The sequence below is a fragment of the Phacochoerus africanus genome, chromosome 3 (genome assembly GCF_016906955.1).
Source record: "Phacochoerus africanus isolate WHEZ1 chromosome 3, ROS_Pafr_v1, whole genome shotgun sequence".
Lineage (NCBI taxonomy): Eukaryota > Metazoa > Chordata > Mammalia > Artiodactyla > Suidae > Phacochoerus > Phacochoerus africanus.
This window is the reverse complement of record NC_062546.1, coordinates 96,841,727-96,869,684: the sequence shown is the minus strand read 5'-3', so window position 1 is coordinate 96,869,684 and position 27,958 is coordinate 96,841,727. Positions and strand designations below refer to the sequence as shown.

The 27,958-nt window shown below is 39.2% G+C and overlaps 1 long non-coding RNA gene across 3 annotated transcripts; it reads right to left on the bottom strand.

Moving 5' to 3' along the window:
• Positions 1 to 13,053: 13,053 nt before the first annotated feature.
• Positions 13,054 to 18,624, bottom strand: LOC125122165 (uncharacterized). 3 transcript variants are annotated; one of them, XR_007133715.1, is made up of 4 exons: positions 18,540 to 18,624; positions 15,136 to 15,270; positions 14,205 to 14,400; positions 13,066 to 13,937 (listed from the first exon to the last, which is right to left on the bottom strand). It is a non-coding gene; the product is annotated as an uncharacterized LOC125122165 (long non-coding RNA). The 3 variants fall into 3 exon arrangements; XR_007133716.1 differs by lacking the exon at positions 15,136 to 15,270 and having other exon boundaries at positions 13,054 to 13,937; positions 14,278 to 14,400; XR_007133714.1 differs by lacking the exon at positions 15,136 to 15,270.
• Positions 18,625 to 27,958: the final 9,334 nt, after the last annotated feature.

Genomic DNA, 27,958 nt, shown 5'->3' with positions numbered 1-27,958 from the left:
TTTGGAGAACTGACTACAAATTTGGAAAAAACAATTGGCAGCTCTCTTTCCCACCATTAACAAATACACATTTCACAAATATTAACAGACTAAACATTAAAAACATTCAAAAGGAAAGTTATGAAATACAGGTATTACATGCCCTTGGTGTAGAAATGGCTGTCTCTCTATATATCTATCGTCTATCTTATGACTATATTTGTAAGTTACACATGTGACCAATGAAAAAGAATGGATGAATTTTTTAAAATGATTTTTATTTTTTCCATTATAAATGGTTTACAGTGTTTGGTCAATTTCCTATTGTACGTCAAAGTGACCCAGCCACGCATACATATATATCTATCTTTTTCTCACATTTGCCTCCATCAAGCTCTATCACAAGTGACTGGATACAGTTCCCAGTGTGCATTTTTAAAAGGTGAACAAAATATGTAAACTGAAATTGGCTACAATTCTAACTCCAATAAATTGGAAAAGTATTATCTTGAATGGGGTCCCTCCATGAATTCTCAGGTGTTTTCAAGGGTTCTTGCCTGGAGGAGTGCTCGTGTGACTCAGTGGGTTAAGGACCTGACCCTGTCTCTCTGAGGACAAGGGTTCGATCCCTGGCCTTGCTTAGTGGGTTAAGGATCCAGCATTGCCTCAAGCTGTGGTGAAGTTTGCAAATGCAGCTCGGATCCCCCATTGCTGTGGCTGTGGTGTAGGCCAGCAGCTACAGCTCCGATTCAACCCCTGGCCTGGGAACTTTCACATGGTGGGGGTGCAGCCATAAAAAAAGAAAACGAAAGCACTTTCCTGGAAAAGGGTCCCCTTGGTTGCTCATTTTGGGAAATACTGATGCACCACACAGATGGTACAGGGACCCAAGAGAAAAACAGGAGCTGATGAGCAGAGTGAGTCACTCCTCACCACCCCTTGTTCTTATTGCAAACGTCATCTCCGCGCTACCCCAGACTGGATTATGGAGAAATTAAGCTCTGCTTTCGTTTGTGCAAATCCAGTCCATGCACATCAAGATTTATAAGCCATCAAAGAGGAGGGGATGACTCGTTTTACCAAACCATCCAATAGCATTTGGGTTGCATATCTAGGGACAGAGCATGTTGGCGAGGCGGATCCCATTGCGAGGCACAGACCCAAGCTCCAGTTCTGACAGGTACTGCCCATTATGCTGAGAGGCTAGAAGCAGCAAAGACCCTTCTTGGTGGTTGCACAGCCAGAGTCTCCATAGGCCTTGGGATGCTGACCATGGCCCCACGACCAGTGCAGCCTCACACCCTGGAGGCCTCGTTAATTTGCCACACTTCCAAAAAGACACTCTTGCTCTTCTCTGCTGTTTCTCCCACTACGTCTTTGTTTCCTAGTCTTCCTTCTAGTACCACACACGAAATTCCCTAAGTGATGGACTTGGTGCAGCTGACCACAGTCCCACGTGGTGTCCGATTTTTCAAGAGTTCTCAAAGCAGACCCCATGGAGGCTTCACGTATCCAATACAGTGGCCAGTAATCATGCGTGGACATCTATGTTTATTAAAAGTAAATAAAGGAGTTCCTGTCATGGTGCAGCAGAAACAAATCCCACTAGGAACCATGAGGTTGCGAGTCAAATCCCTGGCCTCACTCAGTGGGTTTAGGATCCAGCGAGGCCATGAGCTGTGGTGTAGGTTGCAGCCTTGGCTCGGATCTGGTGTTGTTGTGGCTGTGGCGTAGGCCGGCAGCTGTAGCTCTGATTGGACCCCTAGCCTGGAAACCTCCATATGCCACAGGTGGGGCCCTAAAAAGCAGGGGTGGGTGGGTGGGGAGTAAATAAAATAACACCCCTGTCCCTCACTTGCACCAGCCACATTTCTAGCGCTCAATAAGCATCTGTTTGTGAGGGCAGGTCCAGAACCTTCCTACATGGCCAGAAGTGCTACTGGACAGCACTGCTCTGGAGGCTGGCCTTCGGCAGGCACAAATCTAGGGTGGAGTTGGTCAAAGGTGTAGCAGGGGTCTTAGGACAAGGAGCACAGCAACGTTTGCACATGGGCTTGCAGCTAACCTCTGTGAGCAGTGGTCAGGGCTTGGAGGCTGACATGCATGTGGGGTTGGGTTTGGTGCCTAAGTCCTGTTTCCATGCAACAGAGAGCAAGGGGGAGGAGCCCTGGACCCAGCGCTGGCCAGCATTCCCTGGACCGCATTCTCGATGCTCACTGACAGTCAGCTGCATTCTTTGTGCTGCAATTCCTCTCATCCATCAATCAAGACTTTTTTCTCCCCACCCAGCTTCTAGCACAGCATGGAATCCAGTGACTTATTCAGCAAAACAGCAGAATGCTTGTTTTCTGATACTGAGGCTAATATTTTGGTCACTAGTAGTCTTACTGAGAAAGAAAAGAATGTGCCCACTGGCAAGTTCTAATGAGGAAGAAAAGACTGTGGCCCCTCCATCAGTAATTTTCCAAGTGACTCCTTCTAAATACATTAAAAAATATATGTTACTGACTGTTCTCAAGAGCTTCCCCTTTTTCTTTAATGGTTTACTTTTCCAAAATATGATGTGCTTTTTATACAAAATTCAAATAATATCAACAATATAAAGTGAAGAATCCCACACGCTTCCCACTCCCACATTAATACAAATGGTCTTGACTGTGGTCACATTGCATGTACCAGCTGTGTCCCCTGGGCTTGACCCTGACAAGTGTCTATACTCTACCAGCAAATCCCTTCTCCTGTTGGTGGCAGTGCTCTATGCCACTGAAATACATGTACCCTGATTTTTTTATTTCAATTTTTTCTTACATTTGATTTACCACTTTCTGTCAATTTCTGCTGTACACGAAGTGACGCAGTCATATATATATCATATATATATGACATATATGTGATATATAAGATGTATATATGATATATATGACATATATGTGATATATATATATGATGTATATATGATATATATGAGATATATATATATATACACTCACACTTTGTTTTTTAGTCTTTTTTAGGGCCACATCCATGGCATGTGAAGGTTCCCAGGCTAGGGGTCTAATCATAGCTGTAGCCGCCGGCCTACACCACAGCCACACCTATGCCAAATTCAGGCCGCATCTGCGACCTACACCACAGCTCATGGCAACACTGTATCCTTCACCCCCTGAGTGAGGCCAGGGATCGAACCCACAACCTCACGGTTCTTAGTCAGATTCATTAACCACTGAGCCACGATGGGAACTCCTATATTCTTTTTCTCACATTATCCTCCATCATGGTCCATCTCAAGTGACTAGATACAGTTCCCTGTGCTATACAGTAGGATCTCATTGCTTATCCACTCCAAATGTAATACTTTACATGTACTAACCCCAAACTCCCAGTCCATCCCTCTCCCACCTCTCCCGTATTTCTCACCGGTAAAGATGTAAAATATTTGCAGTTTTTACTGTTAAAAATTATATTGACATGAATACAACAGTTCATTTATCTTTGCTTGCATTTGTGAGTCTGTAAGATCTTAGAAGTAAAAATTCTGGGTCAGAAGGCAAATATGCATTTTGAATTTGGGCAGTGACGGCCAAATTATCCTCCCTTAAAACCTTTTCAATCGACATTTGTGGAAAATTCAATGCAAGTGGCTGTTTCTCTGGTCTTACCTTCAGGATGTGTCCTCAAATGCTTCACACCTTACTAGGTATCTTTTTTTTGGGGGGGGGGCTGACTTTGTAAATTTTTAATGGTTGGTGAGGTTGAGCATTTATCATACGTTTATAGTCAAGTCTATTCATTTGTCTTGGAGATAACCTTCATATCCTTTGTTCTTTTTCCACTGAGTTTTAAAAATCCCTTTCTTTGAAAAACTGCTTTGCATATAAGAAAAGGTGATCATTTTTATGGGCTAAGATGCCTCAAGCAAAGTGGGTATGGGCAATTAAGAAGTGATGAAAATTTATATGGACTGACCCATTTATGCCACTTAAGATGAATTTATTCTCAAAAACCCCAAAGTTAAATAGAAAGCAAAAGCTGTGTGTCCAATGATATTCACTAAAAAAAAAAATAAATAAATAAAAATAAAATAAATAAAAAAATAAAAAAATAAAAAAAAGGAAAAATCAACCCTTAGAAATTAAAACTGTATTCCAGGTGGAAAATGTTTCTGATACAATACTGAATGAAATAAAGCCCAATGCAAACTCTCTGCATGATCACAACCATGGGAGAATAAGCATGCAAATAGCCTCATGCAAATGGCCTCTTCCTGGAAGGGCCTGTGGAAAAGTGAAAGCAGGCGTGGATAAGAGAGGCAAAAGTGCAGGAGACACCTCCAGTGAAAAACCCGAGACTAAACAAATCAGGAGATGGAGGGATCTGGAGAGGGTGGAGGCAGGGTCCTCAGCAGGGAGGAGCTTGCTGTGCGCCCTGCTGTCTGAGGGACTGGCCTGGGAAGAGCTGTAAATGCACCTCCCTCTCCTTCCCTGCATTTCCCAACACTGGGACCCAGCAGGACCCTGTGGGGCCTTCCTAGGGCAGGCCCTTCCCCATATCCTGCACTTTAATGCCTTTCTGAAGTATAACTTGTATCTCGTTGGAGAGTTACAGGAACACGGTGCCCTTGTTAGGGGATCATTGATTGAAACTGCCGGGCCAGGTGACATAATAGCCACTGGCAGGACGGGTCTCATAACAGGAGGCCCTGATTAGCAAGGTGGTGCTGCCCTGAAGACTAACCAAGAGGAGGTGGGAGGGGCCGATAGGAGGGAGCAGAAGACTGGCTTCCCAGAAGCCTTGGTGCTGGAATCCCTCTTGGCTGAAAGCTGCACAGGCCACCAAAAAGGACCCTGAGTCAGATCATCTGATTGGCCAGAGACAACTGGAAAGTAACCCCCATTTCCATAACACCAGGGGCTCGGAACAGTTGGCTGAGCAGTTCTTCTGGATTCCCTCACCCTGCTGCTCTCCACGCAGGGCCCCCAATAAAGTCTCTCGCTTTGTCCTCACTGGTGTCTTCTTGGACAGTTCACTTTCACGTGTCAGACGAGAGTCCATTCTTGGGCCCTGGAAGGGGTCCCCCTTCCTGCAACACTCTGACCTCTGTGGACAGCTATGAGAACAAAGGACTTCTGCACCAAGAAGTTTGCAATAATCAACCACACTCCTCCCTCACTTTGCCTTTAAACATGCTTTGCAGGATATGATCATCTCAATAGACACAGAAAAAGCATTTGACAAAGTCCAACATCCATTCATGATCATCAAGACCCTCGCCAAAGTGGGTATAGAGGGAACATTCCTGAATATTATCAAAGCCATTTATGAGAAACCCACAGCAAATATCATACTCAATGGGGAAAAACTGAAAGCCTTCTCACTCAAATCTGGAAAAAGACAGGGATGCCCACTCTCACCACTGCTCTTCAACATAGTTTTGGAAGTCCTAGCCACAGCAATTCGACCAACAAAAGAAATAAAAGGCATCCAAATAGGAAAAGAAGAGATAAAACTGTCACTGTATGCAGATGGCATGATACTATACATAGAAAACCCTAAGGACTCAACCCAAAAACCACTTGAACTGATTAATAAATTCAGCAAAGTAGAAGGACATAAGATTAACATTCAGAAGTCAGTTGCATTTCTGTATACCAGCAATGAACTATTAGAAAAGGAATACAAAAATACAATACCTTTTAAAATTGCACCTCACAAAATCAAATACCTCGGAATACACCTGACCAAGGAGGTAAAGGACCTATATGCCAAGAACTATAAAACTTTAATCAAAGAAATCAAAGAAGATGTGAAGAAATGGAAAGATATTCCATGTTCCTGGATTGGGAAAATCAATATTGTAAAAATGACCATACTACCCAAAGCAATCTACAGATTCAATGCAATCCCTATCAAATTACCCAGGACATTTTTCACAGAACTAGAACAAACAATCCAAACATTTATATGGAACCACAAAAGACCCAGAATCGCCAAAGCAATCCTGAGAAACAAAAACCAAGCAGGGGGCATAACTCTCCCAGGACTTCAAGAAATACTACAAAGCCACAGTCATCAAAACAGTGTGGTACTGGTATCAAAACAGACAGACACACCAATGGAACAGAAGAGAGAACCTGGAAATAAACCCTGACACCTAGGGTCAATTAATCTTTGACAAGGGAGGCAAGAACATCAAATGGGAAAAAGAACGTCTATTCAGCAAGCATTGCTGGGAAACCTGGACAGCTGCATGCAAAGCAATGAAACTAGAACACACCCTCACACCATGCACAAAAATAAACTCAAAATGGCTGAAAGACTTAAATATACGACAGGACACCATCAAACTCCTAGAAGAGAACATAGGCAAAACACTCTCTGACATCAACATCATGAATATTTTCTCAGGTCAGTCTCCCAAAGCAATCGAAATTAGAGCAAAAATAAACCCATGGGACCTCATCAAACTGAAAGCTTTTGCACAGCAGAGGAAACCAAAAAGAAAAACAAAAAGACAACTTCCAGAATGGGAGAAAATAGTTTCAAATGATGCAACCGACAAGGGCTTAATCTCTAGAATATATAAACAACTTATACAACCCAGCAGCAAAAAAGCCAATCAATCAATGGAAAAATGGGCAAAAGACCTGAATAGACATTTCTCCAAAGAAGATATACAGATGGCCAGCAAACACATGAAAAAATGCTCAACATCGCTGATTATAAGAGAAATGCAAATCAAAACTACCATGAGATACCACCTCACACCAGTCAGAATGGCCATCATTAATAAGTCCACAAATAACAAGTACTGGAGGGGCTGTGGAGAAAGAGAACCCTCCTGCACTGTTGGTGGGAATGTAAACTGGTACAGCCACTATGGAGAACAGTTTGGAGATACCTTAGAAATCTATACATAGAACTTCCATATGACCCCACAATCCCACTCTTGGGCATCCATCCGGACAAAACTCTACTTCAAAGAGACACGTGCACCCGCATGTTCATTGCAGCACTATTCACAATAGCCAGGACATGGAAACAACCCAAATGTCCATCGACAGATGATTGGATTCAGAAGAAGTGGTCTATATACACAATGGAATACTACTCGGCCATAAAAAAGAAGGACATAATGCGATCTGCAGCAACATGGATGGAACTAGAGAACCTCATACTGAGTGAAATGAGCCAGAAAGACAAACACAAATACCATATGATATCACTTATAACTGGAATCTAATATCCAGCACAAATGAACATCTCCTCAGAAAAGAAAATCATGGACTTGGAGAAGAGACTTGTGGCTGCCTGATGGGAGGGGGAGGGAGTGGGAGGGATCGGGAGCTTGGGCTTAGCAGACACAACTTAGAATAGATTTACAAGGAGATCCTGCTGAATAGCATTGAGAACTTTGTCTAGAGACTCATGTTGCAACAGAAGAAAGGGTGGGGGAAAAATGTAATTGTAATGTATACATGTAAGGATAACTTGATCCCCTTGATGTACAGTGGGAAAATAATAAAAAAAAAAAAACAGTTCAGAGCACTCTATTCCTAATGAGGTGTGCCTTTTGAGGAAACTAGTCAACCAAAGCTTAACTGACCTGTGGAAGGGAAAACCCAATTTCATCCCACTCCAGCCATCCTGTCCCACCTGTGAAACACCTGTGAAGCTCATGATCCAAGAGCCTAGGCTCATTAACACTCTAAGAATGCATATGGAGAAATGGGAACCCTCTTGAATTGTTGATGGGAAGGTAAGCTGCTGTAGCCACTGTGAAGAATGGTATGGAGATTCCTTAAAAAAAACCTACATATGGAAAAACCATGTGATCCAGCAATCCCACTCCTGGGCATATATCTGGGGAAAACCATAATTCAAAAAGATACATGCCCTCCAATGTTCACTGCAGCACTACTTACAATAGCCAAGACATGGAAGCAGCTTAAATGTCCATTGACTGATGAATGGATAAAGAAGATGTGGAATATATACAAAATGGAATACTAACCAGCCATAAAAAAGAACTAAGTAATGCCATTTGCAGCAATATAGACTGACGTAAAGATTATCATAGTAAGTGAAATAAGTCAGATGGAGAAAGACAAATACCATATGATATCACTTATATATGGAATCTAAAAAATAATACAATGAATGTATATGCAACACAGAAATAGACTCTCAGGTACAGAAAATAAGCTGTGGTTACCAAACGGGAGTGGGAAGGGGGGAGGGACAAATTAGGGGTTTGGGATTAAGAGATATAAACTCTTATATATAAAATAAATAAGCAACAAGGATATACTGTATAGTACAGAGAATTATAACCATTTATCTTGTAATAACCTATAATGGAAGATAATCTACAAAAATACCAAATCACTATGCTGTATACTTGAAACTAACACAATATTGTAAATCAATTATACTTTAATTTTTAAAAACTTCTAAAAATTTAGGAGTTCCTGCTGTGGTGCAACAGGATTGGTGGCATCTTGAGAATGCTGGGATACAGGTTCAATCTCCAGCCTGGCTCAGTACATTTAGGATCTGGTGTTGTCGCAGCTGCAGTTTAGGTCACAACTATGGCTGGGGTCTGATCCCTTGCCCAGGAACTCCATATGATGTGGGGGCAGCCAAAAAAGAAAAAAAAAAACTCTGGAAAAATTTAAATTTATATGTATTTGCTATCTCTTGTCCACTATTAGAACCTAGAAGCAAACCTAGTCCAATAACAATGAATGTACATAATGCCCTATAAACTAATCCACACTAAAAGAAACCAGGATTCCTTGGGAGAAACTGGCTAATTTCAGAGGCTGGGGCAGGGAAAATACAAGGTCAGGCTAAACGTCTTGTGCCACTAAGTAAGAAGTCCCCAAATCTGATGGGAACAAATCAAAAAACATGAGAGGCAATTAAAAGGGGCTCCCACCAGCCAAATGAGAAAATTTAAGTTCAAAATAATTAATAACAAGAATGGATTACTATTCTAAATAAGAATCCACATATCTAAATTTATACTAATTTTTTTAGGTGAGGGAGAAAATAAGTCTTTTTTGGCAGAATAATGTCAAATGATAAATATAAAAGAAATAATACAAATAGAAAATTGCCACATCTAGATACATCACAGTTAAACTGTTAGAAACCACAGAAAATCTTGACCAGCAGCAAGACTGACTCATCACATACAAGGGAACCTCAATTACATCAATTACATTAATTGGGAAACATGAAGGTCAGAGACAGAGGATGACACATTCAAATTACTAACAGAAAATGACAATCAACAAGAACTGAATATCCAGCAAAACAATACTTAAAGGAGAATTTAAGATATTCAGATGAACAAAAAGAATTTGTTGGAGTTCCAGTTGTTGGCTCAGTGGCTACGAATCCGACTAGGACCCATGAGGCTGCGGGTTCAATTCGTGGCCTTGCTCAGTGGGTTAAGGAGTTGGCATTGCCGTGAGCTGTGGTATAGGTCGCAGGACTCGGCTCGGATACTGTGTTGCTGTGCCTCTGGCGCAGGCCAGCGGCTACAGCTCCGATTTCACCCCTAGCCTGGGAACCTCCATATGCCTCAGCAGTGGCCCAAGAAATGGCAAAAAGACAAAAAATAATAAATAAATAAATTAATTAATTAATTAATTTAAAAAAAGAATTTTGTCAGTAGATATGTCCTAGAAAATAAGATTAAAGATGAAATGAAAGCATGTTAGATCATAACTAAAATCCACAAGAATAAATAAAGACTACCATTAAGGGTAACTACATGGCTAAATATAAACAACAGTATAATTTTGAGTTCTCTCGTGGGTCAGTGGTTAATGAATCCAACTAGGAAACATGAGGTTGCAGATCTGATCCCTGGCCTGCTCAATGGGTTAAAGGTCTGGCATTGCTGTGAGCTGTGGTATAGGTTCCAGATGCGGCTTGGATCCTGCGTTGCTGTGGCTATGGCATATGCCAGCAGCTACAGCTCCGATTGGACCCCTAGCCTGGGAACCTCCATATGCTGTGAGTGCGGTCCTATAAAGCAAAAACTAAAACAAAACAAAACAGTATAATTTTATTTGGAATTTTAAGTCTTTTTTTTTTTATTCCTGATTTAAAAGACAACTGCATAAAACAACATTTATATCATGGTGTTGACAGGCTTATATTGTATAAAAAATGTAATTGTATCACAACAGTATGAAGGAGAACGGAAAGTGAGCTATACAGGAGTAGTTTCTATGTATTACCAAAACTGAGTTTTATTTACCCTCCACTAAATGGTTATAGGTAAACTCCCATGGGAATGTCAGTTGACCCTTTAACAACATGGGTCTGAACTGTGAAGGTCCACTTATATGCACATATTTTTCAATAAATATACCGTTGGCTCGCCATATGTAGATGTAGAACCCCAGGTGTAAAGGACTTAAATATCTGCGAATTTCAATATATGCAGGGGGTCCTGGAATAAATCCCCCACAGATATCAAGGGACAACTGTTTTTAAGAAATAAACACAGGAGTTCCAGTCATGGCTCAGCGGAAATGAACCCAACTAGTATCCATGAGGACATTGGTTAGATCTCTGGCTCCACTCAGTGGGTTAAGGATCCAGCGTTGCTGTAGCTGTGGTGTAGGTCTCAGACGTGGCTTGGATCTGGTGGGTTATTGTGGCTATGGTGTAGGCTGGTGGCTACATCTCCAATTCGACCCATATCCTGGGACCCTCCATATGCCACAGATGTGCCCCTAAAAAAGACAAAAAATTTTTTAAAAAGAAGTAAACACAAAATAATATAGTAAAATAAGCAGAATTAAAATGACAGGCTAGAACATATCTACTTAAAACAAAAGACCATGCTGTAGCAATGGAGGAAAAAAGGAGATAAGACACAAAGAAAACTAGCAAAATGGCATTAGCTTATCAATAACACATTAAATGTCAACGGACTAAAAACGCAAACCAAAGATTGGCAGGATAGACCCTTCTTTTAACCCTGCTCCATTTATATGCTCTCTACAGAAGATACATCTCAAATATATTATACAATATGGAGAAGATAGCCAATACTTTATAATAACTATAAATGGAATATATGACCTGTAAAAATTGTGAATCACTATATTATACACCTATAACTTATATACTATTGTACATCAACTATACTTTAAAATTTTTTTAAAGACCATAACTAGAAATAAGAAAATATATGAAGAAACAATCTCACTACTGTATAAATGCAAATATACCGTAAAGGCAACAGACCACCCACTTTAAAAAAGCTAGTAGGATGGTTAAAATACAAAAGTGTACGATCAACTATAACTACAATAACTAGTTAGGAGATACACAAATAAAAAGACAGCAAAAACAAAATGTGAGAGACGAGGAGTAAAAATGACATTTTTCACAGAAATAGAACAACAACAAAAAATCATCAAATTTGTATGGTACCTTGGAGTTCCCATTATGGCTCAGTGGGTTACAAACCCAACTAGTATCCATGAGGATGCAGCTTTGATCCCTAGCCTGGTTCAGTGGGTTAAGGACCTGGCGTTGCCATGGTCGCACTGAGGCTTGGATCCCACATGGCATGGCTGTGGAACTTCCATATACCATGGATGCAGCCCTAATAAACTATGTACATTTAAAATAATGTACTATGTACATTTAAAAGGAACATGCTGTTACTAATCATAGTATTATATACCAATTAAATCAAGAGATATGATAGTGCTTGAATCTATTCGGCTGATTTTTTTTTTTTTTTTTTTGGTCATGCCCATAGCACATGGACGTTTCCAAGCCAGGGATCAAACTGCATCCAAGCTGCTGCACCACAAGAACTCACAAGCTGTTTTTTTATTGTATAGTTTTTGTGTTGATTTTCAAAACTACTAATTGTAGGGATGGAGTAGGATAGTTATACAGGTAGTTGTAGAAGTCCCAATTGGGAGAGGGAAACCTAAGTAATTTGGGGAGACCACTGGAAGTTAATAATCACTCAGGAAAGCCATCAGAAGGAAGCAAGCATGTTTAATTACAAAAGCATCAATAAAAGCATGAGATATGCCCCAGGTCATTAAATGAAAGATAAAATGAGGCCTGCATTCAAGTTCAGCAAGACCTTAGGACCAAGGACAGGAATTTAAGGGGAAAATGATGTTCCAAAGTAGGAGACCCTCATTATACGGAGACCTATGATGATGCAACATATTTTAGCCTATGTAGTCGCCCCTCTGCTGATATGAATAAGCACCATGACAGTGCTAGTTTGACCTCATAGGGTCAAACACTCTCTTACAGGTTAAAAAGGAGGAGCTAAAGATGGAAGCCCTATGGGCCCTTCAAAGAAAGAAGAAGAGGCAGTCTTTTTTCCCTCCCCATTCTCCTAGGATTATACTAATGTAGCCCACCAAACACTTCTGCCCACTTGTATCTATCTCTCAAGTGTTTTATCTTAATAAATTTTTTTTTGGTCTTTTTAGGGCCACAACCCATGGCGAATGGAGGTTCCCAGGCTAGGGTTCAAATTGGAGGTGCAGCTGCCGGCCATAGCAACTCGGGATCCGAACTGCATCTGTGACCTACACCACAGCTCATGGCAACGCCGGATCCTTAAGCCACTGAGGAAGGCCAGGGATCAAACCTGTGTCCTCATGGATGCTAGTCAGATTCATTTGCACTGAGCCACGATGGGAACTCCCTATCCTAATAAATCTACTTCTTGCCTATCACTTTGTCTCTGGCTGAACTCCTTCTGTGCTGAGACAAAAAGAACCTGAACTTCAATAAGCCCAGACACCAGGTGAGTGCATCTAATTTAAAAAACTGTGGGTTCAATTCCCAATCTGGATTCTGGCTGGGTTGAAGTCATAAGTGTTGTCAGCTTCGATTTCTGAGAGGGATATGTGCCTATCTCCAACTATAACCGTAGAATATTCTTTATTTTCCTTATTTTTTGCTTCATGTATTTTGAGACTGAGTTATTATGCATGTGTATACTTACAACTATTTCTTGTATTTTTTCAGGTGTATAGGTCATACTTTCTTTTATCTTTGCATGTCTTTTTTTTTTTTTGGTCATTTCTTGGGCTGCTCCCGCGGCATATGGAGGTTCCCAGGCTAGGGGTCTAATTGGAGCTGTAGCTGCCAGCCTACGCCAGAGCCACAGCAACACGGGATCCGAGCCGCATCTGCGACCTACACCACAGCTCACGGCAACACCAGATCATTAACCCACTGAGCAAGGGCAGGGATCGAACCGGCAACCACATGGTTCCTAGTTGGCTTCGTTAACCACTGCGCCACGACGGGAACTCCTATCTTTGCATGTCTTATAATATTTTTCTGGGAACTGAAGTTTTACATCGTAGTGAGTCTAAGTATTTGTTTCTCAACTTCCCAGCTTATCACTATTTGGTAGATTACTTTCACAAACTCTGTATTTATCCCCTAACCTCCCTTACCCTTCTGCATGAAGTTGTTGCTCTTTAGGAAAGCACGGCTCTGGGTTTGCCCACAATAATGCTGAGATGACAATGGTACCAGTCATCCGATTTTTTCAAATACCACACCCAGCTATAAAACTCCTCTGTTATTTTCAACAGTGCCCTGGGCACGAATTTCTTTAGAAACGAATTTTATAAAATTGTGACCATTTCAAAGGAACAGTTTCTGAGGTAGCTATTTGAGGCTACTTTTTCCTCTACTATCCTTGTCTTTGTCTCTCTTAAAATGTCTTTGGATTTTAGAGACTTCTTCTTAGTCTGCACTTTGCAGTTCTTTGCCTGATAACTCTCTGTTATAACACAGGAACCCTGCCGATGTGGCAGTTAAGTTTGGGGTTGGAGAGGAACTGGTCTTTAATCCTGTGATGAAATCTCAGTGGTGTGGCGGTCTGGGTCTCTTGGCTTCGACCTTCAGTGCCCTTCAGCTCACTCCATCCTTAGCTGAAACAAGAAGTACAGAGAGGGATGGAAAAGGGTACTGCCCTTGCCCCACCTTGGGTAGGCTCTGGTAAGACCCATCTTGGTTAAGTGTTGGTAAAAACAGATCTTTGTTAAGGAGAACAGGAAGCTCTGAGCATATTTCAAGATGGTTACTTTCCTGCTCAACCCCCACCCCCCGCCCACTAGAGCACAAGTGGATTTTTCTCCAGTCTTCTCCCTGGGAACCTGGTGGAGTGGCTGGTATTAAAACTCATGAAAGTGTCGTACCCTTTCTAAGCAGGGCCTCCAGGAGTTTCTGTCAGGCTAGTCTTTGCTCAGTTTCCAGCAATTTGTCAATTACCCTGTAAGTATTGCTGCAGCAGCAGTGGCTTCTAGTCCTGGTAAGCTGTCACTCCTTGTATTCATCTGTCTCTCCAGTTTTCAGAGCTGCAGTATGCCCTGTGTCCTCAATTCTCTGAGAAACCTAAAAAGAGTTGTTGATTTTGAATTTTTTCAGTTTTGGTTTTTTTGTGTGGTGAGGATGGGGCGACAACTTCCAAAGTCTTTACCTGCTAGACTAGCAACCAGAACTATCTCTGAGCCTTTTCATTTTCCTAATGATGTTTCTTCCTACCTTTTTCTCCTTCTTTTTTTTTTTTTTTTTTTGGTCTTTTTAGGGCCACACCTGAGGCAGATGGAAGTTGCCAGGCCAGGAGTCAAATTGGAGCTGCAGCTGCCAGCCTACCCCATAGCCAGGTGTAGGATCCTTAACTCACTGAGGAAGACCAGGGAATGAACCCACATCCTCAGGGATACTAGGTGGGTTATTAACTCATGGAGTCACAAAAGGAACTCCTTTACATCTTTTTTTAAACCTAACCTGTATGATAAAGATGTAGAAATATGAGTTCTATTTCTCAACATAAAACTAGCTTTGAGCATATTTACTGATAAAGAAATATATCAACTCCTTAGGCATATGGAATATATGAGATCCTTCACAATCTGAATCCAATTTCTCTCCTAAGCGAGACATCATCTTAAATTCTTGCCCCCTTGCTTCTGTCCTCAATGAAAGCAATCAAAACAAACAAAAAAGGAATCAAGCAAATATCCCATCATTTCCTCAACTAGCCTTGTCCCTTCTTACTGTTAAGCCTCTGCAAGTGTTTGTTGCCTCTACTCAGAATTCCTGATTGGCATCTCTATACACACATACCTTTTTACGTCTTTTCTTCACTGAGCAAATTTCTGTTCATCCTTTAAAAACCATCTCAAATATCATGAGGTCATTCAAATTTTCCCCAGAGAGATTATATCTTGGTGTTTTCAAAGTAATTTGTCAAATAGAATCCTTATTTTATAAAAATAAAAAATATATACACAATATAGAATTTTGAAAACATAAAAAAATTTAGATAATCTTTTTAACCCACATTATCTCAAAATAATTTATTTTGATTTTGACATTTACATAAAATGTAAACTAGTAAAATCAGAAATGTATTAAAATTGAAGATGCACATTTACCATTAAGAAAACCAACAATAACTATCTTTTATAAAGCATTTAATTTATAAACTTTTTATTACATTTGGCAACTAATTTTTATGTGCTCACTTTTAGGCAAGAACCATGTCTTGAATTGTTTTGTATTCTCCTCTAAATATGACACAACTGAATTATACAGGAAGAATTTAAAAGATGTGAGATCAAATACTAAATGATCTTTAGTTTACTTTTATGAACTTTAGAGAGGTATAATTCATATATAAAATGAAGTATTTCAATTTTAGGTGAGCAAGTCCATGAGTTTTGACAAATGTATTCAGTTGTATAACTCCTACCCACCAAGGTCATCATGTAACAATTTTCATCACCTGAAAATGTTCCCTTGGCACCCTTTGTAGTCAGTCATTTCCTCCCACTTTTACTCCCTGACAACCAGTGCTGTGCTGTCTCTACAAACGTGTGTTTTCTAGAATTTCATGTAAATAGAAACAAATGGTACACCATCTCTTGTGTCAGGCTTCTTACACTCAGCATAACGTTTTGAGGGTAGAGTCATCCATACTGCTTAGTGTATCAAACAGCTAATTTCTTTTACTGATGAACACTGCTCCTTTGTGCAGATAAACCACAATCTGCTTGTCCTTTCACTGACTGATGGACATTTGGAATTCTGTCTTTTTGCTATTAAGAATAATACAGCTAGGAACACAGTGCACAAATCTTATATGAACTTAATGTTTTCATTTCTCTTAGGCAAATATCTAGGAATAGAATTGCCAAATTATATGGTAAATCTGTTTAACCCTTAAGAAATGCCAAACTGGTTTCCAAAGCTGGTCTACTAGTTTGCACTCCCATCAGCAATATGTGAGATTTCTAGGTCTTCTGTTTCCTTGCTAGCACTTGGTATTATCATTTTTTTTTAACTGGAGCTATTCCAGTGGGTATACAGTAATACAGTTCATGTGGCTTTAATCTACATTTCACTGATGACTGAGCATCTATTCATGTACTTACTTGCCATCTGCATAACTTCTTTGGTGGAAGCACCTAGTCACATATTTTGCCTATTTTTCTTTTTTTTAAATGGCTGTACCCATATAAATGGTATATGAAGTTCCTAGGCCAGGGACTGAATCTGAGCTGCAGCTGTGGTCTCCACCACAGCTGTGGAAACACCAGATCTTTTAACCCACTGTGCCAGGCCAAGGAGCATACTCACACCTCCTCAGTGACTCAAACCATTGCAGTCGGATTTTTTTTTTTTTTTTTGGCTTCTTCTTCCCTTTTTTGGCTGCTCTGCAGCATATGGAGTTCCCTGGCCAGGAATCAGATCTAAGCCACAGTTTCAGCCTACACCACAGCTGTGGCAATGCTGGATCCTTTAACCCACTGTACTGGGTGAAGGATTGAACCTGAGTCCTGGTGCTGCAGAGACCCTGCCAATCCCATTGTGCCACAGAGGGAACTCTTGCAGTCAGATTCTTACCCACTGAACCACCGCAGGAACTCTGCCTATTCTTTTTTCTTGTATTTTTTAAGGCCGCACCTGTGGCATATGGAAGTTCCCAGGCTAGGGATCAAATCGGAGCTGCAGCTGCTGACCTAGGCCACAGCCACAACAATGTCAGATCTGAGCTGTACCCCAGACTTACAACGCAGCTTGCAGCAATGCCGGATCCTTAGCCCACTGAGCAAGGCCAGGGATCAAACCCACGCCCTCATAGATACCAGTTGGGTTTTTAACCCACTGGGCCACAACAGGAACTCCTGCCTATTCTTCTTAATCAAGTTGTCTTTCTTATTATTGAGCTATAAGAGTTCTTTATTTTTTTGATAAGTCCTTTATCAAATATATATTTAAAAAAAAACTGTGTCTAGCCTTTTCATCTTCTTTAGAGTATCTTCTGGAAGGCAAAAAATACTTAATTCTGATGAATTTATTCCAGTTTTTTTTTTTTTTTTTTTAGGGCTGCACCCGTGGCATATGGAAGCTCCCAGGCTAGGGGCTGAATCAGAACTGTAGCCACCAGCCTAAGCCACAGCCACAGCAACTCGGGATCTGAGCCATGTCTGCAACCTACACCACAGCTCACAGCAACACTGAATCCTTAACCTGGTGAGCAAAGAGGCCAGGGATTGAACCTGCATCCTCATGGATAAATAGTTGAGTTCGTTAACCACTGAGCGACGACAAGAATTCCTATTTCCTCAATTTTTTTTTTATATTTCAAGTTTTCCTAGATAGTGACCTATCGGGGAAATTTATCTTTATTTCCTTAACATAATTATGGCAATTTTCTAAAAAAATAGCTTACCAAAGTGCTATAAGAGTGACTAATTACCAAAACCTATTAAATAAAAACCACAGATATTGAAAAATCAAGACCAACTCTTTTTAGTAGTTAGAAGGAGAAACATTATTAACAGAATGTACTTCTTTTGTATTTGTTTCTTCCCCAAAAGGAAACATTGTGTTTATTTTTAAAAACCTGAGTTACTTATATGATATGTACACAAGGGATATTAATATGATTTTTACTATTTTCAAGTTACCCCTTAAAGGGAAGTGGCAGATGCTACTTTTCATGCTCATTCTGGGATACAAAAGTGATAGTGGATGAGTCATCCTAGACATGAGGATAAGGACGTCTAAGGACGGTAGAGCAGCAAGACAAAAGAAACACAAGTTTTAAACCTCATGTAGCCACCATACTCTTCTAGCATCAATTTAAACCACTGTAATAATGGGTCTCTGTTGCAGCAACCACACCCATGTTGTAACTAACAAGCTAGCATCCACCGAATGCATTTAAATAGATTATATTCAAACCAATTAGCATGGTTCAAGTTATAAACATGATGACATTAGCTATTATTCTACAATATAAATCTAAAGACTAAGAGAAAAATTTGCAAAGTAGTATTTTCTTTAAGCTTCAGAAATTCTTGTGATAGATAATTCAATTATTTTGGTATCTTCTGGTAGATTCCAAGTAAGGGTGATAAAGTTGTATGACAACATTAAACAGTTCAACAACCACTTCCTTTAATGTGAACTATATTTGGTAATATAATGGTAAAAGCAAAAGTATCAATGGAAGTTCTTACCATGGAAAAGTATTCATTCGTTCTCTGTTCATGTAAATCAGAATTCCTCCTGACATTACTCCAATCATAATTTCATTGTTACTTTGATCCTTCAAAAAGAGAAAATGGCAAAACTGAAACAGCTTTAACTGTTAAAGATATGCTTTAAAAATATGATTCATTTTTTATACAATGTGACATTACCAAGGGCAACAGATAACTGCATTATACTTACAAATCCATATGGTAATTGTTACCTCATAAAAATAAAAGACATACTTCAAATCAACTTAAATACTGCATTATTAAAATTCACTAATCTAAAGCAAAAATGATCTCCCATAGTTTATCATCTGTAGTATGATAAGTAGTATCTATCCTTCCATTTCTAAAACTATTAAGATCCAATCACTGTGTAAATAAGGTGAAAATATGGTAGTAGGATTGCAAAAATGAGTAAAACTTAAAGTTCAGAGTTTGGTGAAGGGCAACTTGTGATAAAGCAATATTTCCAATGTAATGAGAATTCTATAATATAATACAATAAAAACACCATGGAAGGAGTATCCTTATGGCACAGGGGGTTAAGGATCAGCACTGTCACTGCTGTGCATGGGTTTGATCCCTGGCCCAGGAACCTCTATGTGCTGCAGGCAGGGTCCAACAACAACAACAACAGAATAAATAAATAAATAAATAAAACTATAGGAGTGTAGAGCAGAGAACAACTGTTGGAGTTTGGAAGATTCCGGAGAAGAAAATCTGATTCGTACTTTGATGAATATGTAGGAATTTTCAAGCTGACAGATCCAACCTGAATAGCTAACCTGTACTATTGAGAATGAGGAGAAATACAACTTTCCTCAGGGGCTAATCAGCCTTGAAACAGTTTTGCTTCTTGATTTGAAACATACCACAGGCAAACCTGTATCCCAATAAGGCTTTTATCCCCTACCACTCACTCCCTCAGAAGAAAGAAATAACTGTGAAAACAAAATCGAGATTTTACAACTGTCTCCTTAGGGGGAAAAAATCTTTAAAATGTAGTCTTAACAATTTTTAATTAAATGAAATATTACTAAATTAACCTGTTAGGTAAGCTAATACATAGTAAGTGGCTAAACACAGTAGTGTATATTAATTTGTCTGGCTGCTAGAATTGTGTAGCAACAACCAGCAGAGCCGCACACTATTATCAGAGTCTTAAAGCATTTTTTTTTTTTAGGGCCATGCCTGCGTCATATGGAAAGTGCCAGACTAGAGGTTGAATCAGAGCTGTAGCTGCTGGCCTATGCCAAAGCCATAGCAATGCCAGATCTGAGCCACATCTGTAACCTACACCACAGCTTGTGGTAAAACCGGATTCTTAACCCACAGAGAGAGGTCAGGGATCAAACCTGCATCTTCACGATACTAGTCAGGTTCTTAACTCACTGAGCCACAGAAGGAACTCCCTTATAAGCATTTTTTAAAGGACATCAATTAGAAGTTTGAAACAAGATGGCAGACTTAATAATGCTCTGATTACTCTTCTTCTGCTCCAACCTAAGACTTCAAAGATATATGAAAACAGAAAAACATCTGTAACACTTAAAAACAATTCATATCACTAAAGGTATGTGAATATGGACCAGACATTTTGAGGAATCTGTAAAGACAAAGTGGGTAAGATCAGATTTATGGAGAGAAGAAAAATTAGAGGAAACCACAGATCAAGGGGGAACCTTCAAATTCCCATTAGGAGGATCACGTAGGGAGCAGGTAAGGTAATTAACTCCTATCAACCCTGCAATCATGTGCCATCTAGACCAAGCTAGAGGACGCAGAAATGTGTGCAGCCAGTCTAAAATAGCAAGTGTAAATACTGGGGACAGGAAGTGCAGTGACCCCCCAGAAGGGATGGAGAACCCCAAACTCTACATTCTACTTGGCCATACATTCCCTCCCTCCTCTGCTACATCCAAAGCAGGCTATGGTAAAGACAAACAGTACACACAACCAAGTGAACTAGGACTCACAAACACAAAAAGAAGTACACAGCCATGGATCACCAAGCACTTGAGAAGAACCTATACCATTAAAGAGATATAAAACTCAATGAATATGTAAAGCAATCAAGCTGCTATGTTGGTAGAAAAACATGTTAAAAAAATTTCAGGGATATCTAGAAACTCAAGTTCTCAAATTACAGTTAGCAAGACTATAGTGGCAGTTACCAAGGTATTGCCAGAGTTGGGCAAGATAACACAAGAAAATAAGTATTATGGCCTTCATGGATACACATGCTATTAATTTCAATGTACAGAAAAATTCATGCTTAGCAACTTATTTTAAAATATCTTCCTTTGCTTTTCTTATCACTTATTACCACCTAGTATTATATTATATATTGACTTGTTTAATCTGCTCATTTTTTCTCTTCTTTACCAGAACCTAAGTAGCAAAGTGTTCTTAGATGCAGACATGGAATGGAAGGATCTGTCATCTGTGAAAAATGTCTTCACTGCTTATCTTGGCATTGAAGGCCTTTCAACAACCACCCCAACCCATTTCATTTCCCCTGTTACTAGGTTTCCTAGTAAAAACCTGCCTCCCATCAGGCCAGTTTTGTGTACCAACAGTTACGTGTTTTAGTTAATGCTGTTCTCATGCCTTCTTCATGTCTCTCTGATGAATCAAATCAAACCTAACCAAAGACTAGATCAAGTATATCTTTTCTATGAAAACTACCTTAGCCCACACCTACAAGATTCTTTCATAGATTTTATCTGTCTTTTAAACTACTTTTCTGAAATAAATTACTACTAGGTGTGACAACAGCTGGGATCATGTAAAACAGTGAAAAGGACCAGTTATATTTGCTTTGTTTAAATTTCTGATTTGTCAGATATTAATACCTTTGCAAAATGTACCAATCCCATGTTTGTTGTCAGACTGCCATAAATGTATAATTCTATCTCTCAATTCTGTATATATCTCATCATGGCCTAGTAACTAAGAGTTCTTGGATCAGCCCCACCCTGTGGTCATACTTTCAGCATCAATAAACCATTATATCATTTCACCCTCCTTCACAGAGCCTAGTTTTCAAGTAAGTATTTAACTGATTTCTGATGGGCATATGCTTACACTTAGCCAAGTCACACTACTAGAGAATATGTTTCATATAATCTCTGACTGTAAAGACTTTTGTGCTGAGCTTTATATGGTTACCTATGGAACTAATAACAAATGATGATTAAAAGGTAGAGATTACAGTATGCACTGGCTATATGTTTTGACACCGTAAATTTAGAGCAACCATAGAAAAAAAATCAGGGGAAAAGACGATAGTATTTACAAAAATTTTTTTAAACTATTTCAGTAACAATTGATTTAATATTACAAATACTGTTTTAAATGTAGTACGAGATTAAACTAACTATGAGACTTATAGAATCCCTTGAGTCTCCTAAAAGATCTGAGGAAACAAATACAGATTCCAACTCTGTACACTCAAAGGCCTAAAGACAATGACAAAACCAGTAGAAATGAGCATTCTTAACACCCAGATGGGGATGTTGATATTATTTTCCACTATAAGAGACCAGGGCCTCTTAAAGAAAGAGCTGATTCCAGGTCTGTGGCAGAAAATAGACAAGATGAGCCTGAAATAAATGAAAATACTAGACAGCTTGGAAGCTTTCAAAACTATAACGGTCAAGTCAAAAGCGTTTAAGGAACAAAGGAAGAGACTCCAGAGGCCAGAGATGGGACAATCTGAGCTTCATAAAGGAAAAGAATTCAATATAATATATTGATATTTATAAAAAAATTTTAATCCTTGAGTTCATAATCATCATTTTAAAATATAAATCTGTAGAAGTTTCCTGGTGGCTCAAAAGGTTAAGGTTAAGGATCCAGCATTGTCATTGCCGAGGCTCAGGTTGTTGCTATGGCATGGGTTTGATCCTTGGCCTTGAAACTTCCCCATGCCATGGTCAAGGGAAAAAAAAACCAAAAAGCATATATATATATAAAATTATACATATAACATATATATTTGTATATCTTCTTAGGACAAGAGAGAACCAATTCATACTATGCAAACTGGGTAAACAAAAGGAACACCTTCCCTTTGCACTACTGCATAATCAAATAGTAAAAGAAAAGAAGTAAATCCCTTTAAAATAATTCCAGTGAATAAATTTTTTTTAAAGATGTAATTAGCTTGTTTCTAACTTGAGGTTTCCAATGAATTAATGGATCCAAGCACTAAAGCATCCAATGGCTGCTAACATTAAACAAAAAAAGTAAAAACTGGGCATTATGGATCTTCTGATAAAAAACACAACAAAGGGATCACAATCCCTAAACTAATCATACTTCTAGATCAAACTGCCAATCTGCAGAGAATACAGAGAAGACCAGAATGCATTGAACTGTGCTATGAATATGTGATTAGCAAAATCCAGACTGTGAGAAACTACAGGTGAAATGGTCCAGTTCTTTAAAAATAAAATTCTAAGGAAGAGTAAGGCAAGAAGGGATTAAAGGAGATTTAAAGTTATTCAGTCAATGCAAACAATCAAGCAAGACCAAATTATAGTATCTAGGAAGGCATACTAGGGTGATAAAACAACAACAACAATAAATACAATGTACAAAGAAGCTCTTAATGGGGTTGCACATAAGGCCAGTTTCTGGGATAGCTGGCTAAATTCTACTGCTTGAGTTAGGTAATATTTACAAAGATGCTCACAGGAGTTCCCCATCGTGGCACAGCAGAAACAAATCCGACTAGCAATCATGAGGTTGAGGGTTCAATCCCTGGCCTCGCTCAGTGGTTAAGGATCCAGCATTGCCGTGAGCTGTGGTGTAGGTTGCAGATGAGGCTCGGACCTGGTGTTGCTGTGGCTGTGGTGTAGGCCGGCAGCTGTAGTTCCGATTTGGCTCGTAGCCTGGGAACCTCCGTGTGCCGCAGGTGCGGCCTTAAAAGGACAATAAGACAAAAAAAAATGTTCACAAAGATATACACACTTGTATACGTGTTTTTTAACAACAGGTTAAAAAACAGCAATGTTTTCTACCCATACCTCAACCTTTCATTCGCATTCCCCTGTAGTGCCTGGCCCCCTTTCCTTTGGAACCTACAGCTCTACACTCTCCAAGTAGCAGAGACTACCTGACCATTCTAGCCTGTCTGCTGTCACATGTTAAGAGGACAGTAACACAAATCCACTAAAATTTTCCATTTAATATTTTCAGACCACAGGTAACTTCAGATAACTGAAAATGCAGAAAGAGAAATGGATAAAGGGGGACTACTGCATATTCTTCTAGATCATTACTTATACATAAAAACAAAATATAAATGCATATTATTTATAACCAATTTCTTTAATTGACAAAAACTGGGATATATTATTCTGAACTTTTCTTTTGCACCTAGCATTTTGCAGATATCTTTTCATATCTATATATATATATTTATACCTCTAACTCATCAACTTTAACTACTGCATCTTATTCCAAAATGTGGATTCATCACAATTTCTAAACCATTTCTCTGTTGAATCACTTAGAGATTTCTAATTTTTTAGTATTATAAACAATGCTATAATAAAAACCCTTGAACATATTATTTAAAACACTTCTATAGGAAGTTCCCATTGTGGCCCAGCAGTAACAAGCCAAACTAGTATTCATGAGGATGCAGGTTTGATCTCTGGCCTCGCTCACTGGATTAAGGATCCGGCATTGCTACGAGCTGCGGTATAGGTTGCAGGCGTGGCTCAGATCCCACATTGCTATAACTGTGGTGTAGGCTGGCAGCTGCAGCTCTGATATGACCCCTGGTCCCAAAACTTCTGCATGCTGTAGGTGCAGCCCTAAAAAAAAAAAAAAAAAAAAAACGCTTCTATAAAAACAGTGGAGGAGTTCCCGTTGTGGTGCAGCAGAAACAAATCTGACTGGGAACCATGAGGTTGCTGGTTCGATCCTTGGCCTCACTCAATGGGTTAAGGATCTGGCATTGCTGTGAGCTATGGTGTAGGTCACAGACACGGCTCGGATCTGGCATTGCTGTGGCTGTAGCACAGGCCAGTGGCAACAGCTCTGATTAGACCCCTATCCTGGGAACCTCCATATGTCATAGGTATGACCCTAAAAAGACAAAAGACAAAAAAAACCAAAGCAAATGATGGAGTCTGAGAAATGGAAGTGATCAAATATATATATTCAAGAGTTATAGCAAGTTAAAATTCAACAATGTATCAGAATGTCCTCTTTCTATGTTCTTATCAATAATGGATATTTTTAATCCTTTGAATTTTTGCTAATCTGATAAAATTTGTATCTCGTTTCCATTGTTAAATTTTAGATTATTAGGGAAAATAAGCAATTTTTCATAATATTCTCCTGTGAAATGCTCATGTTTTTCCTGCATTTCTACTTGTATATTTTAAAAAATTATTTTTTAATGTGGGAATTCTTTATAAAATGTGAATATTAAAAAAATTTTTGGTTATATATATTAAAATTGTCTTCACTCGCACCTTCAGCTTTTATGTATTTTCCCTATATATAATTTAAAATGATTACGTTTGTATATTTTTTATGTAGTCAGGTATAAAGTTAGCCATAACATACATTAACGATTTAAAAAATGTTTCTCGGTGACTTAAATAGGCCTAACAGTGTACGTAAACTCAAACAAATTATTCATTCAAAGTGAATACAAGCAATGATCTACTGATACTTCCATAAAGATGCCTGATTAAAAAAAAAAAAGAAAAAACTATGTCTAGACAAATCATGATCAGTAAACACACATATGAGAATTATGGTGAATCACTGTGTGAACTGAATATTTTAGGGTGACACAAATGAAGTCACATACACAGCTCCATTCTTTTCTGTTTCAAGGGATTATATTTTTATATCGTCTAGTTTTATCTAATCAATCTCCCCCAAAGTCTTTAAATACACACAGGTTAAAAACAAGGTTTTGGAAGAAGCTATAACTGGTACTTAAAAACAGAAACTGGAATCATATGATTAAACTACTTGACTTCTCTGTCTCATTTTCCTCACCCGAAAATAGACATAATACTCTTACCTTGCAGGGCTGTTGTAAGGATTAAATGAGATTAATAACATAAAGCCCTAAAGGATTGTCAGAAACACAGTAAATGCTATACAGGTGTTTCTTGTTATCGGCAACCTGTACAATAAAATTTCTTAAAATTACTGTCCCCACAGTTTTACCTGAATACTCCCTAATCAATCAGAATTTAGTCATCACTATACCTCCAAATTGCTATTAAAATCAATAATGATAGTATCACAGTAACTTCTACATTCCTGATCCAATTCTCCTTTGACGTACACACCTGATTCACTTGGCTTGGAAGACATTCATGTATCTTTGACAGGAAGAAAGGCTTTTTTTCTTTATAAATGGCTATTTCTTCCTCATCTCTGTAACCTTTAAAATGTGGAGCATTCCAGCTCTGAAGATCTCTTACCTTCAACCTTTAATATGCTCCTTCAGTCCTCTCATTTCACGGCTTTAAATATTATCTGTAAGCCAACAATTCCTAAATATATGTCTCTAGTTCAAACCTCTCCACTGAACTCCAGTCCATTCCACATACTAGAATTGTCTACCTACTTTCATTTAGATTTATAAATCTTCTAAAATTTAATATCCCCAAATAATTAACTCCTGTCCCACCCTCTCAAACCTGCTTCTCTCTGATTGTTATAAATGAGTGAATAGTTACTCCATCTTTCTAGTTGTTCAGGTCAAAAACTTTAGAATCATTCTTTGAATCCTTTTTCTCTCACACCCGAGAGCCCATACACCAATAAATGCTGTCACTTCCATAGTCAAAAGGCATTTTGATGATTTTCACCACCTGACTGCTCCAATTACCATTCTTTCTCACCTCGATTACTGTAGGAGTCTCTTGGCTCAGCTCTTCTGATAGTGCCTTATAGGATACTCTCAAAACAGCAGCTATCTTCTAGAAATATAAATCATGCCATGTCTTACATCTCCTCAAACCCTCGAATGGCCTAACTTATAAATTTTTTTTAGTGGCTGCACCTTTGGCATATGCAAGGTCCCAGACTAGGGACTAAATCCAAGCTATAGCTGCCACCTATGCCACAACTACCGCAATGCTGGATCCTTCAACCCACTGTACCAGGCAGGGGGGTGAACCCACACCTCCACAGTAACCGAAACTGCTGCAGTCAGATTCTTTTTTTTTTTTTTGTCTTTTTGTCCTTTTAGGGCCGCACCCGTGGCATATGGAGGTTCCCACGCTAGGGGTCTAATCAGAGCTGTAGCCGCCGGCCTACACCAGAGCCACAGCAACACGGGATCCATGCCTTGTCTGCAACCTACACCACAGCTCACGGCAAAGCAGGATCCTTAACCCACTGAGCAAGGCCAGGGATCGAACCCGCAACCTCATGGTTCTTAGATTCGTTAACCATTGAGCCACAATGGGTTAACGAATCTACACAATCCTGAAGTTGGATTCTTAACCCACTGTGCCATGCCGGAAACTCCCAGGCTTAAATTAAAAGCCAAAGTCTTTAAAATGTCTTCTAAAGCCCTGGCCCATGCTGACCTCCTCAATACTATCTTCTCCCGCTTCACAAGCACTAGCCATGCTGGTATCTTTGCTATTCCCTGAACTGCCAAGCACACCATTTCATGGCCTTTCATTGCTGTTTCTGAACATTCTTCCCAGAGATATCTGTAAGACTCCCCCACACCTGTTTATCTTCTCATTCTTGAATACTCTCTAATCAATCAGAATTGATTACAAAAATTTAAATTCAGCCTTCTCTGATACCCCATTTTTGGCTGTCTCAATCCCCTTTCTCAGCTTAATTTTTCTCCATAGCATTAACTACGATCTGATGTATTACCCATTTAATTAATCATAAGAAAATTGAGCATAATATGGTAAAATGCAATCAAATGTAAACTCAAGTTTTACATACATGCATATACATCTATATGTATATAAACTTACATGTAACCACCACAAACCAACATACACATGTTCAAAATCCCAGGAGGCTCCCTCACAAGACTGCTATTTGATGTCTATCAGAACAGACTGGTATTTTGCCTGCTACTCAACTTTACTTTCATGGAATCATACACTATACACTCTGATGTACTCAATTATTCACTTAGAGTCTGTCTTGCTCACTGGAATGCAAGCTTCCTGAGGGTAGGGTTTTATCTACTTTACTCACTACTGTATCCATGGTATCTATAAACAGGACTTGGAACACAGAAGGTGCTCAACAAATATTCATTGACTGAGTGAAGAAATTAATAACTAAAATAACATAATTAAGCTTTCCTTTTCTTGAAACTTTTAAGGGCAAAGTTATTTTTCAGTAAATTACCTTCGTCATTATAAATACCT